Raw genomic sequence first — 15,571 nt, 5'->3', positions numbered from 1 at the left:
AAAGCATCTTAGTGCTGCTGACTGATAATTTTCTACCCTATGTGACTGTTTCACTTTAATCAAATCTAAATAAAAAATGTAGTCTAAATCGATTGCAAGGGAAGTAATGGCTATTTGGACGGTGCCATTTCCGGCAATATGCTCCGATTTGGCATGTTAAATCGCATGCCAAATTGGCCCAATGTGAACTCAGGCTTAGACTCCTTTCACACTGAGGAGTTTTTTAGGCGGTACAGCGCTAAAAATAGCGCTGCTATACCGCCTGAAAAACTCCTGCCCAGCTACCTCAATGTGAAAACCAGAGGGCTTTCACACTGAGGCGATGCGCTGGCGAGAGACAAAAAAATCTCCTGCAAGCAGCATCTTTGGAGCGGTGAGAGGAGCGGCGTGTATACCGCTCCTTCCCATTGAAAACAATGGGAAACCGATGCAATACGGCCTGTAAGGCGCATTGCAGGCGGTATTAACCCTTTATCGGCCGCTAGCGGGGGTTAATACCGCACCGCTAGCGGGCGATTCCCGATTTTTAGCGGCGATATACCGCCAACCCGGCTCCCGGTCCAATGTGAAAGGGGCCTTAGATGGCAGGACAGGAAGGATTAGTCTGCTTTAGCCCCAGTTTACACCAAACGCAGCTTTGATATTGCGCTACTACAGCACGATTTCAAAGCGGCCAGTCAGCGCAGTTTCATGTGCGGCTTTCTGACATCTGTGCATTTTCCTGCATAGATGTCATAGCAAGTCGCATGTGAAAAATCGCCAAAAATAGTGCAAGAACCTTTTCAACGGCGGTGCACGCCGGAGTCACACCAATTTGAACAGTTCCATAGCTGGGAACAGGATGTGGACTTTGATCTGTCACATTGCATGACAAGTCGCACCGGTGGGAATGGGGGCGATGTTAAAATCACACACCTTTTGTGATGGGAACTGGCTCCATTTATACTCCCCATCAGTAAAAATATTGGCATACAAACAATGTGTCACCTCCTCATGAAGGTCTCCGGATACTTCATACAAAGGAGACCCCCAGCCTCCTTTATAGAAGAGAGCTGTGATCTTATCACAGCCACAAATGTCACCATTGTTTACAATGTAACCAAGACGTCAGGCTGCGGACATATATAAAGTGACAGTCATGACGTTATGGCATGAGCCCGCTTTGTGTGCAGTGTAGCCATCCTCCCCTCTCACAAACACACAACACCCCGTCCAGTCACAGCGCCACTTGGTGACGTTACGTAAGTGTAGACACGGCGACTTCCCTATAGAAGTATACAGCCCCGTATTGGGGCGCTTCCCTTCCCTATCCTCCCCTCTACACCCACACACACACACAAGGACCCGATCCTCACACACATCGCATACAATTATTTACCTACACAAATAATGTTTACACCGCTTCACACTTCTCTCCTCAGCTTCCGCTTCCCGGACTCGCCATGTGACTCATCGCTGGTTGGCCAACAGGGTCGCAAGAGTTCAGCAGCGCTCTCTGTGATTGGGCGGCGGATGTCCCGCCCACTTGTTTTCCAAGTAGCTGCTTTGATGTCAGGTGCTGGATGGCAGCGCACGTCACCCTGGAGACAGGAGGGGACAATGTAGGAAGGATGGGGGACACCATGATGACAGACACACACGTGATCTCCTGACTGCTCACACAGCGCATAGGCCCCGGCTAGTGAGTGCTGCTTGGGACCCCAGACTAATGAAGTGTCCCCTCTCCCCTTCACTAACCACTTCAATACCCGGCACTTTACCCCCCTTCCTGCCCACGCCAGCTTTCAGCGCAGTAATGCAACACTGTACCCATATGGCATTTTTTAGCATTTTTTTTTTTTTTTTACAGTAAAACCTTGATTTGAGAGTAACTTGGTTTGAGAGCGTTTTGCAAGACAAGCAAAATGTTTTTAAAATGTTTGCCTTGATATACAAGCGATGTCTTGATATAAGAGTAGCGTCATGTCACAACTGAGTATAAAAAAGAAGAGGAGCCTCTAATCGTAGCAATAAGGTTACATTTAACCACTTAAACCCCAAGCCTGTTTTTCAGATTCTGCGTTTACAAGACTAAAACAGTTTTTTTTGCTAGAAAATTACTTAAAACCCCCAAACATTATATATTTTTTTCATAACACCTTAGAGAATAAAATAACGGTCATTGCAATACTTTTTGTCACACCGTATTTGCGCAGCGGTCTTACAAGCGCACTTTTTTTGGAAAAAATTCACTTTTTTGAATTAAAAAATAAGACAACAATAAATTTGGCCCAATTTTTTTTATATATTGTGAAAGATAATGTTACGCCGAGTAAAATGATACCCAACATGTCACGCTTAAAAATTGCGCCCGCTCGTGGCATGGCGTCAAACTTTTACCCTTAAAAATCTCGATAGGCGACGTTTAAAAAAATCTACAGGTTGCATTTTTTGAGCTACAGAGTAGGTCTAGGTCTAGAATTATTGCTCTCGCTCTAACGATCGCGGCGATACCTCACTTGTGTGGTTTGAACACCGTTTTCATATGCGGGCGCTAAGCGCGTATGCGTTCGGGAAGGGGCGCTTTAAAACATTTTTTTACTTTTCTTATTTCTTTTTATTGATTTTATAATTTTTTACACTGAAATAAAAAATAAATAAAAAATGTATCACTTTTATTCCTATTACAAGAAATGTAAACATCCCTTGTAATAGAAAAAAGCATGACAGGTCCTCTTAAATATGAGATCTGGGGTCAAAAAGACCTCAGATCTCATATTTAGACTTAAATGCAAAAAAAAAAAAAAATGGAAATTTTGTCATTTGAAAAAATGACAACAAAAAAATGTCTCTTTAAGACGCTGGGCGGGACTGAAGTTTTTTTTTTTTAACAGTAAAAGTTTTTTTATTTTGAAGACAGACAACAAAGATACACACAAATCAATGACAGTACAAGCCACAAAGGCAACAGAATGATTGCACGAAGTCATAGCAAATCAGCACATACATAATACATCTAGGGTGGGATAGTAGGCCGGCTACACAAATCACAGGATATACACCATAAATAAGACAATTGCCAGGCTCAGGGCACTCACTGTAGAGAGTCACCATCCGGACGTCGTCCCCGCATCGTCACCCCCCCCCCCACCCCCCAAAGCGGGGGGGGCGAGGGAGGTAGAGGAGGGGGGGGAGACAACGAGGAGAAGGGCGGGGGGAGGGGAAGAGGGGGGGGGGGGACAGCGACCCGCAGGACACCTCAGTCAGGAGTCATCACAGGGGGACTATCAACAGATCAGCTAGATGAGTCAATCCATTTTGACCAGATTTTTTCAAATTTTGCTGGACAGTTCCTGCTCTCATACGTTAACCTATAAAGTAGGGTGACCACATTTCCAAACTACCATTCAGGGACACCCTCCCTTCCCAAAAATCAACTTGTGCTTTAACGAATCACAGCACAGTGATTGGACATGAGAGGCGGAATTTATGATTTCTCCAATCACAAGCAGGGGGCAGGGATTGTGCTCCTGCAGGCATTCCTGGCCAGGACAAGTACTGTCAGTGAGTAAAGCAGTGATGTGGCGGCCTTTTTTGGGGGCATCAGATTGGCCCGGGTGGGCTGTGTCAGTTTCATTCCGGGACACTGTATTGTCCTGGAATGAATGTGTCCGGTACAGACCTGCAAAATGCGGGACTGTCCCGGGCAATCCGGTCCCAGATGCGGGTCGCAATGCTATGAGGACGGGTGGGGGCCATCTTGCCCTCACTCGCATCCTCACACAACAGGCAGCAGCACCTGATCGCCTCCGCCGCTACCGATGGCTCCGGTAAGCGGCGGAGGGGGGGGGCCCTCTCCCACCACCGATAATGGCGATCTCGCGGTGAATCCACCACGGAGACCACCGTTATCGTTTACAGGACCGCCCACTGAAGAGATGGATATCTCAGTTGTGGCAGCAGCTGCTGCCGTTACCGAGATATCCAACCTTAAAAACAGGACGTATATATACAGTGGGCGGTAGTTAACCGGTTAATGAAGGTACAACATTTAGCACAACCAATGGACCGTTTTCATCAGACGAACCGATCGTGGGCCCCATCGTTTTTTTTTCCCATCGGTGAAAAAAAATAGAACCTGTTTTAAATTTTTCTTATGGTTAAAAAACCGATAGAAAAAAACAATCGTCTGTGGGGAAATCCATCGGTTAACAACCCACGCATGCTCAGAATCAAGTCGACGCATGCTCGGAAGCATTGAACGTCGTAGTGTTTTACGTCACCGAGTTGGACACGATCGGATTTTTAACCGATGGTGTGTAGGCAAGACTGATAAAAGTCAGCTTCATCGGATATCCGATGAAAAAATCCATCGGATTAGATTCCATCAGATATCTGATCGTGTGTACAGGGCATTAGAGGTGCCTCGCTTCTCTTTTATACCCTGTAAAAAAAATGCTTTGATATACAAGTGCTTTGGATTACAAGCATGTTTCTGGAACTAATTATTCTCGCAAACCAAGGATTTACTGTATATATGAAGAGAGCTATCTTTTGGTGGTATTTAATCATTTTAATACCGGGCACTTTCACCTCCTTCCTTCCCAGACCAATTTTCAGCTTTCAGTGCTCTTGCATTTTTAATGACAATTGCGCCGTCATGCAACACTGTACTCCATTTTTATAATTTTGTTCCCACAAATAGAGCTTTTTTTTGGTTGTATTTGATCACCACTGTATTTTTTTTGTTTTTTTTTTGCGATAGAAGCAAAAAAAAGAGAAAATATAAAAAAAAAAAAAAAAAAAAAGTTTTGGTTTTAAAAGAAATCCAATAAAATCAAATTTCCTCAAAAATTTAGGCCAAACTGTATTCTGCTTCATGTCTTTTGCCGCGTACACATGACCGTTTTTCATGACGTGAAAAATGCAGTTTTTTAAATTGGTCATTAAAAACGATCATGTGTGGGCTCCAGAGCACTTTTCTCGATGTGAAAAATGGGCATTAAAAATTTAGAACATGCTCTAATTTTTCTCGTCAAATTTCACGTCGTAAAAAACGGTCGTGTGTAGGCTTCACTGCGTCACTGCGCTTTGCTCGAGCATTTTTTTTTTCACGATCGTGTGTATGCAAGGCAGGCTTGACAAGAATCACATAGAGAAAAACTTATTTTTTTTCCATGACATGAAAAATGGTCGTGTGTACGCGGCTTATGGTAAAAAAAAATCCAGATAAGTGTATAATAATTGGTTTGTGTGATCACGGACAGATGTGTGTAGAGGATCATGTACAGATGTGCGCAGGTGATCATGCCCAGATGATCATGTACAGATGTGCGCAGGTGATCATGCGCAGATGATCATATACAGATGTGCACAGATGATCATGTACAGATGAGTGCAGGTGATCATGCGCAGATGATCATGGACAGATGTGCACAGATGATCATGTACAGATGTGCGCAGATGATCATGGACAGATGTGCAGAGATAATCACTGGGACAGATGATTTTACTGGGGCATATGTGGGACAGGTGTTTTTACTGTGTGGTGACATTATTTTGGGGACACTGAACCGTACCAGGCCACATGCCCTCAACATGGGGAGGATGTCCCCATGTTGATGGGGACAAGGGCCTCATCCCCACAACCCTTGTGTGGTTGTGTGGGTCTGCGGGCGGGGGGCTTATCAGAATCTGGAAGACCCCTTTAACAAAGGCTTTTTTTCTACGGTGTATGTGTGTGTTTTTTACAACTTTTTACACTTCCTTCGTGAAATGGTAGGGATACAATGTACCCCATTACCAATCCACATAGGGGGGGGCCAGGATCTGGGGGTCCTCTTTGTTAAAGGGGTCTTCCAGATTCTGATAAGCCTCCCGCCCGCAGACCCCCACAACCACCGGGCAAGGGTTGTGGGGATGAGGCCCTTATCCCCATCAACATGGGGACATCCTGTTGAGGGCATGTGGCCTGGTACGGTTCAGGAGAGGGGGCGCGCACTCTGTCCCCCCCTCTTTTCTGCGGCTGGCCAGGTTAACGTGCTCGGATAAGGGGTCTGGTGTGGATTTTTGGGGGAACTCTACGCCATTTTTAAAAAAAAATTGGGGTGGAGTTCCCCTTAAAATCGACACCAGACCTGAAGGGTCTGGAATGGATATTTGGGGGGGAACCCCACGTCATTTTTTTTTTAAATTGACGGCGGGGTTCCCCTAATATCCATACCAGACCTGAAGGGCCTGGTTATTGAATTTGGGGGGACCCCCACGCTTTTTTTTTCTTTTATGAATGAATTCTCTATGAATTGCCGGGAGCCGACATTCATTATAGCCGCGAGTCAGTTTTAAATGCCTGTTTTTCCTTTCAGAAATTACACTTTGTGCAGGGACAGTTCTATGTACGGTAAACATGCGATATTTCACATGCTAACTTTACACCCCCCCCTAGGTACGAAATTTAACGTAATATTTCACTTTTATTGTTTCACTTTTAGCATTATTAAATTCACTGCTCCCGAAAAAACGTTAGTTTTTGAAACTTTTTTTGCATTGATACATGTCCCCTGGGACAGGACCCAGGTCCCTAAACACTTTTTAGGACAATAACTTGCATATTAGCCTTTAAAATTAGCACTTTATATTTTAAACGTTCGAGTCCCATAGACTTTAACGGGGTTCTAAAGTTCACACGAACATTTAGTGTGTTCGCAAGTTCTGGTGTGAACCGAACAGGAGGGTGTTCGGCTCATCCCTAGTCCTGACCCAAAGCCGACCCGTCCCTCAGCTCCCGATGGAGGCGCAGCATTGCTAGTAAGGGAATCAGGAAGTGAAGTCTTGCAGGTTCACAGCGTGGTTCTCTACTGATCATGCGCAAGTCACGCTGCGTGTTCTGAGTGGTCCCAGAAGACAGCGGGGGGTGGAGGAGGGGCCGGATATGGCGTAGATCGCAGCGGGTTTCTTGCGTATTAGAAAGGTATCTGCTCCACCTCCCCCGAAAGGTGCCAAATGTGACACTCCGCTTTAAAGGGGTTGTAAAGGGTCTCAGATTATAAAAAAAAAACATGTCATACGTACCTTCACAGTGCAGTTAATTTTGCTCAGAGTGGCCCTGATCGTCCTCTTCTGGGGTCCCACGGCGGCTTTCTTTGCTCCTCCCTGCTAAAGCTAATTGTCAGGGCTAGGCTCAGCCCTTCTCTGAGCTGAGCTGTCGGCTAATTGCCAGCTCCTATCTCTCCACAGTGACTCACCTGTTGATGATCCGGCTCGTCAGTCCTGCCTACTTAAGCCTCCCAGTTCACTTCCTCTCTGCCTTCGCCTTGGTCAACATCACAGAGACTATCTCCTGCGTTCCTGGTGAAGACTTGCTTGGCTGACGTCCCTTGCTGTCCTACACGTTCTTCTCTGGCTCTTTGACATTTGGCTTGACCGACTATCCGATTTGGTTCCTGAACTCTGGCTATGTTTTGACTACGCTTACTCTGTTTATCTTTTTATGATTATTATTAAACAAGTGTGATTTAACTGTACTTCTGTCTCGGTCTGATTCATGGTTTATGACACTAACCCCCTCGGGGAAGTTGTCAGGGACATGGTCGTCACAGTACTGGCAATGTTGCCCAGAACCTCCATGGATGCCTACGGAGGGATTCGAGATGTGCACGAGCGTGCACCTCGCATCCGCGCGCATCGGCGCTTGTTTATCTCCATGTAACACAGATAGACTGCTATCACCAGGGCCGCCATCAGGGGGGTACAGGCAGTACACCTGTAAGGGGCCCGGATGGCAACCCCCCAGGGCCCCAGATGGCAACCCCCCTTCTTTTTTTTTTTAAATAAAAAAAAAATATATTTTCTCTTTCGTTCATAGACGGACACAGCCTTCATTGACCTTAGGGTTATGCTTCTTCCTACCAGGAGATTTAGGCAGAATTCTACAGCACTTAAGGTGTTAAAAACTTTCCTTAATGCCGCTCCTCCCAGGGGGCGTGGCTCCCCCAGGCATAACCCACACCCTGCTTTAGCAGCCTCAGTTTGTTTTCTGCCTAACGACAGGAGGTCAAGGCTATCTCTGGAGTTCCTGGACTCTGGAGTTTTTTTCGGGCGATTTTTCTCGCTTTTTTTTTATTATTTTGTTCCTGCATTTTTGAATCCTGCGATTCTTCTATCAACAGCCGACTGGGTGACAGGCTGGGTCCTCGACTCTTGTAGTCCCCCCATGTTCGGCCTTCGAGCGTGTGCCGGCCCTCAGCTCAGCTTTGGGACGTCCACGACAGGCCCCATTGCTCCAGGGGCGGCCGGGGAACTTTGGTTCTAGGGCACACATATGACCGGTCTCTATGGCTTTGTCACAGTGTGTCTGGCCGACAGCCATGCCGTTTACGGACGTTGGTTCTGTCTGGGATACCTCCAGCTGGGTAGTCGCAGGACAGGTAAGTAGTGGCCCCTTACTCAGGTAAGTGGTCTGGCTGGTGGTTTCCCTGGGGAGGTCGACTGAGGGTCCGCCCTGCTTTCCTCTCTCCCCTTCCTCTCCCTCCTTCCCCTGACTGGGTAGTGGCTGTGAAAGGGGGGCCTCCTGGGTTTTCTTTGTTACCACCGGGGCCCGTGTGTTGTTAAGGGGACTGTGTTGTTACTCTGGGGGGTGCTGCTGTGTGCTGCTGTGTTCTATGAGGTAATTTTTAACTCAGACAGCGGCCGTCTTGGAAATCTCCTTGGTAACGCTGTGATTCTTTTCTGAGGTAACAGACAAAGCAGTCAGTGCTGCTGTGTTCTATGAGGTAATTTTTACCTCAGACAGCGGCCGTCTTGGAAATCTCCTTGGTAACGCTGTGATTCTTTTCTGAGGTAACAGACAAAGCAGTCAGTGCTGCTGTGTTCTATGAGGTAATTTTTACCTCAGATGGTGGCCATCTTGGAAATCTCCTTGGTATGACTCGGCACAGCCTCTGGTCAGTTTTAGTGCTGTGAATCTTCCATGAGGTGAATACACATCACAGTCAGCACATCAGAGCACACCTGAGGTTTTTCAGCTCCCTCTGCAGCTGGGTGGGGTGGTGAATACCGGGGGCCCCCATGCTCTGCAATAGCAGCAAGGAGGTGACCAGTGGGTTTTTTTTTTTTTTTTGTCCTGCCTTGCAGGGTGGGTGACTCAGCGCTGACACTATGGAACTCAAGCTATGCCTGAGTTAACCCTTAACGCCCCTCCCCCTGCCACATCTGTTATGTTGGCTGTCCTGGGTTTCTTGCCAGGTTTGAAGCAGCTAGTGCCCGGATGGGGGGTAAAAAAGCGCCCCCTCCCTGAAGCCTGCTTCTGGGGATGACACAGAATCGCTGTTTTTTTCTGGTTCTGTTATGTCAGAGGCTGCGGGTGTTAACCCTTATGGATAGTGAGGATGACTCTGCTGCAGTCAGTTGCTGGCAAGAATTTGTTGGAGCTCTTGTTTCTGCGGTGCGTGAGGCTCTAAAAATTGAGGATGTGGCGGAGACACCTCCGTGTCAGTACCAGCAGACTACCACGCATCGCTGAAGTGTTTCCTTGTGTTCCTTATTTGGACTATATGTTATACAAGGAATGGGATGCACCGCAAAAAGTTTGTCAAAAAACTTTGCAACCCGTTACCCCCTTGAGGGGGGCTTTAAAAAAAAAAAAAAGTAGGTCTCTCCTCCGCCAGTGGACCCCCCTGTGTCCAGACTGCGCAAGGCCACCACATTGCCTGTGGAAGGGGCTCCTGCATTTCAGGATCCCGCTGATAGGAGAGTGGAGGCCGTGGCCCGCTCCCTATTCACGGTGGTGGGTTCGGCGGTGAGGCCGGCTCTGGCCGGGGCCCTGGCAGGCCCCGACTAAAAGGGCGAAGCTCCTGCTGCAGGAGCTGGAAGAAGGACCTCTAAGGTGGCCTTGGTGATGGCCGTTAAGGGTGAACGGTCCTTTTGGGTCTTCCCTGACTGGCATCATTGAGGATGCCACAGGTGGTAAGCGCATGCTGTTCCCACGGTTTGGGAAGGGCTAGGGACCTCGCCCTGTGCAAGGACCCTCCTTGCCTACCTCCGAGCTTTTTTTCGCTCGCCCTGTGCGGTGGGGGTAGGTCTACATGGTGCTTGAATCCCCGCTGCGGGGTAGCAGCGCACCGGATACCGCATGCCTAACAAGTCTGCGGACATACCTGCTTCCGCCTGAAGGTCTGCTCCCGCCCGTGTCTCGGGTGGGAGACTGGCTTCGCATTGCGAAGTGTTTTCCTTGGGGTACAAGATTGAGTTTCTCTCTTGTCTGCCAAACAGGTTTTTTCCCTCCGGCTTCTGGCCTCCTCCGGTTCGCCGGTTGACTCCGTCAGGGGCTGTCCAGGATCTTCTGGTCAGGGGAGTGATTGTGCCAGTTCCCTCGTTGGAACGGTCTCGGGGTTTTACTCCATTCTGTTTGTGTCCCCATGGAGGATGGGGCCCGGTCGATCCTGGGCCTCAAGTCCCTCGTTTTGTTTTGTCAGGTTTTTCTGACATCCTTGGATGTCATGAACGTGTACCTGCATATGCTCAAACCACCAGAGATTCTGTGCTTTGCGGTCGGGGGGGACCATTTTCAATGGTGTCCTTCCCATTCGGCGGGTTTTCGCCAAGGTGCTCGTACCGATACTGGCCCGGCTGTGACAGCGGGGGTTTGTTATCATGGGATGTCTGGACGACATTCTCCTACGAGCTTCTTCGAGCTCTGCATTGGTGGAGCCGTGTCTATCACGTGTCAGGCTCTCCGAGTGTTCGGCTGGTTTCTGGATTGTCCTGAAATCAGGGTTGATTCCGTCTCAGGGATACCTGAGACTGGTCCTGGATTCCTCCGGGGCGGGAGTGTTTTTCTCCTAGCGGAAAAACTTCAGACTCTGCTATCTGCTGTGCAGCAGTTGCCGACCCAGAAGCGGTCATCTCTGCGATTCTGCAGGAAGGTTCTGGGTCAGTTGGTAGCCTCTTTCGAGGCGGTTCCGTATGCCCAATTCCACGCCAGGGTACTACGGAGGGAACTGCTGTCACGATGGGACTAGCTTCCGTCATCTCTGGATTACCAGATTCAGTTGAGTCATCTGATCATGTCTCCCCTGGTATGGTGGCTGGCGTTTCCGGTGCTTCGGGCCGGAAAGTCATTTTTCTGCAGGCCACTGGACAGTGGTCACGACGGATGCCAGCCTCTCCGGTTGGGGAGGGGCGCTTGGGGCACCCAGTCAGCCCAGGGGCACTGGACTCAGGTGGAGTCCTGCCTACTGATCAACGTTCTGGAGCTCCGAGCAATCAAGCTTTGCCTTACCAGGTGGTCCCTGGATCTACAGGGCCGACCGGTCAGGATCCTGTTCGATAACACCACGTCCGTGGCGTAGGTTGATCATCAGGGAGGCACACGGAGTTCTGTTGCAGCGACGGGGGTCGCGCGCATCCTTTCGGTGGGCCGAAGGGTCCGTTCCGGCTCTATCGGCCGGGTACATTCCGGGAATACGGAATTGGCTAGCCGACTACCTAAGTCGCACTGCACTGGGCCAAGGAGAGTGGTCTCTCCACCCGCAGGTGTTTCGGGGTCTGTGCCGAAAGTGGGGCACTCCGGACGTGGACCTTCTAGCGTCCCGTCTCTATCGGTAGGTGCCACGGTTCGTGGCCAGGTTTAAGGACCCGTGGGCGGACGCGTCAGGCGCGTTGGTGGCTCCTTGGGGTCGCTGTCGCCTACTTTACACCTTCCCTCCTCGGAAGCTTCTTCCTCGCCTGCTGCGCAGAGTAGAAGCTGTAGGGATTCTATCGGTCCTGATTGCCCCAGATTGGCCGCGTCGCTTCTGGTACGCGGACCAGGTGCGTCTGCTGGCAGACGCCCTCTAGCGTCTTCCCCTGGGAATTGATTTTCTGTTACAGGGTCCAATCTTCCACCCTGTTTCACAGCCACCGGCCTTAGCGGCGTGGCTGTTGAGAGCCAGGGGCTTAAGGACCGAGGCCTATTGGGCTCGGTGGTCTCTACCGTGCTGCCTGCACGGAGGTCTACCTCACATAGGTTTTTTCCTCATACATGGAAGGCCTACTTCTCTGTGTGTGGGGAGATGAACTGGCACTCTCGTACATGCGTTGTGTACAGGATTCTGCTGTCTTTGCAGCAGGGAGTGGTTCAGGCTCTCGCCTTACGTACGGTTAGGAGCCAGATTTCTGCTCTGGCTGTTTTTTACTTGCAGCGACCCTTGGCATCGCACTCCTGGGTGCGTGCGTTGGGTCAGGGGGTCTGGCAGGTGGCCCCTCCGGTGCGCCCTCCATTACCCCCATGGGACTTGAATTTAGTCCTTTCAGTGCTTCGGGATGCTCCCTTTGAGGACATTCGGGAGGTTTTTTGTTTTATTGTCACAAAAGGTGATTTTATTTCTGATAGCAATTACCTCGATCAGACGGGTGTCTGTCTGTTCTGGCGGCCTTGTCTTGCAAGGCTCCCTGCTTGGTCATCCGTAAGGATGAGGTGGTGCTGCGGCCGCAGCCGTTTTTCTCCCTAAGGTCGTTTCGGCTTTTCACTTGGATGTGGACATTGTTCTTCCATCCTTGTGTCCTCAGCCGAAGAACCCGAAGGAGGCCACTTTACATTCTTTGGATGTGGTTCAGGCCCTTCGAGTTTACTTGTCGGCGACAGCTCCGTTCCGGATGTCGGACTCGCTGTTCGTGTCTGTGTCCGGTCCCAGTAAGGGCCTGGCAGTTTCGTCGGCCACCATTTCCAGGTGGATCCGACGGATTGTGCTTCAGGCCTATGCCCTGAAGGGCGGGCGCCCCCCTTTCGGGTCATGGCGCATTCGACCAGGGCGATCGGGGCCTCTTGGGCTTTCCGACACCAAGCCTCTGTGTTACTGGTGTGTAAGGCTGCGACCTGGTCGTCGGTCCACGCTTTTTCAAAGTTTTATATGGTGGATGTGAGTGCATCTTCGGATGCCTCCATTGGCCGCAGGGTGTTACAGGCGGCAGTTTAAGGTTGGAGTTCCTCCGTTGAGTAACTCCGGTTTTTGTTTGGGGTGTAACCTGTTTTTGCTGTGTTATTTTTCCCACCCCTCGAATTTTTTTGACACTGCTTGGGGACGTCCCTAAGGTCAATGAAGGCTGTGTCCGTCTATGAACGAAAGAGAAAAAAGGATTTTTGTACTCACCGTAAAATCCATTTCTCTGAGTTCATAGACGGACACAGCACCCACCCCTCCTTTGTTTGTACTGCTTGTTACGAACTGAGGCTGCTAAAGCAGGGTGTGGGTTATGCCTGGGGGAGCCACGCCCCCTGGGAGGAGCGGCATTAAGGAAAGTTTTTAACACCTTAAGTGCTGTAGAATTCTGCCTAAATCTCCTGGTAGGAAGAAGCATAACCCTAAGGTCAATGAAGGCTGTGTCCGTCTATGAACTCAGAGAAATGGATTTTACGGTGAGTACAAAAATCCTTTTTTTTAATATATTTTTATTTTATTTTTATTAAAGGGCCATTTTTTTAGGGGTCCGGAGGGCCCCAGATGGCAACCCCCCTTTTTTTTATATATATATTTTTTATTTTTTTATATATATATATATATATATATATATATATATATATATATATATATATATATCTATATATATATATATATATATATATATATATATCTCTATATATATATATATATATATATCTCTATATATATATATATATAAAAAATATAAATGTTATTATTATTATTTTTATTATTATTATTAAGGGGAAAAAAATTATATTATTTTATTTCTTTTTTTTTCTTTTTATTTCTTTTTATATATATATATATATATATATATATATATATGTGTGTTTTTATTAAAGGGCTCAGAGGTCCCCAGGGCCCCATGTGGCAACCCCCCCCCCCTTTTTTTTTATAATTTTTTTTTTTTTTATATATTATTATTATTATTTTTTTATATGTAGCGCTACCCCCTCAGGAGCCTCTGGTTGTTTTGGGATCGGCGTATTAAGTTACCTCTTACCGTTGTCTAGGGGTGAAGTTGATGAGTAGACTTAGTGAGCGAATGTTCAGTCAGTAAATAAAGGTTTTCTGAATGCTTTATTCTCGGCCCAACACGACCAACATCAACATGAAATACAGAGGAAAGGTTGATGAAGTAATAGAGAACTTTGCAGTATCAGGCCTGGATATAAACAGAGAAATCCTGCTCTCAGTAGTAGTAGATACAGTTCGTCGCCACTCTAGCCAGAGGGGGTAAAGTGCCTCCGGACAGGCTCCTGCCACGAGCCTGGCAGCCAAAGTGCCACTTAAGGTTGCTGGGAGGAACAGACCTCTGCCACAGGCCTGGCTCTAGGGACCTCTGCCACAGGCCTAGTACTTAAATGAGCTGAACGGATTGAGTGAATCCTCCCAGTAAATTAGATTTGGGTCACCGGGTGACAGCTGAAGCGTACCTGTCAATGTCCCGGTCACCAGATCCCCGATGGTTCGTCCAAGCCCCTCAGACAACCCGCTTCTGGGTTCTCCTTGGGCAGATCCCCCACCGTTCAGCACATAGCTTGGGATCTCTTCAATAGACCCGGGGACCCAGCAAGTCACTGGGGCCCCGGGGCCCCTTTCAGCAACATGGAACTCCGCGTAGCATGCGACCCCGGCCTGGTAGGCCATAACGCTGGGGTCCGTTGGATGCGCGCACCCTGAAGGTGGGTGCCGCACCTGGAACCAGGAACCCGCGAAGAACACACAAAAATGGCGTCTGCCACATATATACTCTCCCCCAGCATGCCCCGCGAGGGAAAACTCCTCTAATTGGCTGCTGGGAAAAATTTCTCTGCCAGAACCCCTCTAACGCCAACTGTCGTCCAGGGGTGGGATTGGCACCCCTGGAGCGCAGACTGACCTACAAGACTGTTCAGGAATGACAGCAGCCCAAATTTAGAAAATTATGAATGGGAGCAAAAATAACTCTCCCATTCCCCACTAACTTTAGCGTAGTGCCCATACTGAAAGTAAGGGGGCGCTACATATATATATATATATATATATATATATATATATATTATTAAAGGGCTCAGAGGTCCCCATGGCCCCATATGGCAAACACCCTTTTTATTTTTTTTATAAAGTTTATTTTTTTTTATATATTTTTTTTATTTATTTATTTTATTAAAGGACCCAGAGGTCCCCAGGGTCCTGGATGGCAACCCCCCCCCCCCCTTTTTTTTAATAAATGTTTATTTTTTTTTATTAAAGGGCCCAGAGGTTTCTTTTTTTTATTTTTTTTTATTATTATTAAAGGGCCCAGAGGTCCCGGATGGCAACCCCCCTTTTCTTATAATTTCTTTTTATAAAAAAAAATATGTATATTAAAGGGCCCAGGGCCCCAGATGGCAACCCCCCTTTTTAAAAAAAAAAATATATATATTTTTTATATATAGTTTTTATTTCTTTTTTTCTTTTTATTAAAGGGCCCAGAGGTCCCCAGGGCCCCCGGATGGCTACACCCCTTTTTTAATATATATTTTTCTTTATTTCTTATTTTTTTTGTAAAGGGCCCCTCCCGCTTCTCAATTCGCGCCGCCCCCCCCCCCCCCCCCGCTTTTAAATTTCAGCTCTGAAATTTGAATGGTCATACAACACTGTACCCAAAT

The 15,571-nt window shown here is 48.0% G+C and overlaps 1 protein-coding gene across 2 annotated transcripts in view; it reads right to left on the bottom strand.

The window, feature by feature from the left end:
• DCAF11 (DDB1 and CUL4 associated factor 11) overlaps nucleotides 1-1,489 on the bottom strand; it is a 53,017-nt gene extending 51,528 nt beyond the window's left edge. The window contains exon 1 of one of the 2 annotated variants that reach the window (XM_040354571.1): nucleotides 1,383-1,489. The gene's annotated coding sequence lies outside the window, so the exon portion shown is untranslated. Of the gene's footprint in view, nucleotides 1-1,378 lie in introns of both variants that reach the window. The other variant, XM_040354579.1, reaches the window with a different exon arrangement.
• Between the last annotated feature and the right edge of the window lie 14,082 nt (nucleotides 1,490-15,571).

The sequence above is a fragment of the Rana temporaria genome, chromosome 1 (genome assembly GCF_905171775.1).
Source record: "Rana temporaria chromosome 1, aRanTem1.1, whole genome shotgun sequence".
In the NCBI taxonomy this organism is placed as follows: domain Eukaryota; kingdom Metazoa; phylum Chordata; class Amphibia; order Anura; family Ranidae; genus Rana; species Rana temporaria.
The sequence above is the reverse complement of the archived record's forward strand: the minus strand, read 5'-3'. Positions and strand labels throughout refer to the sequence as shown.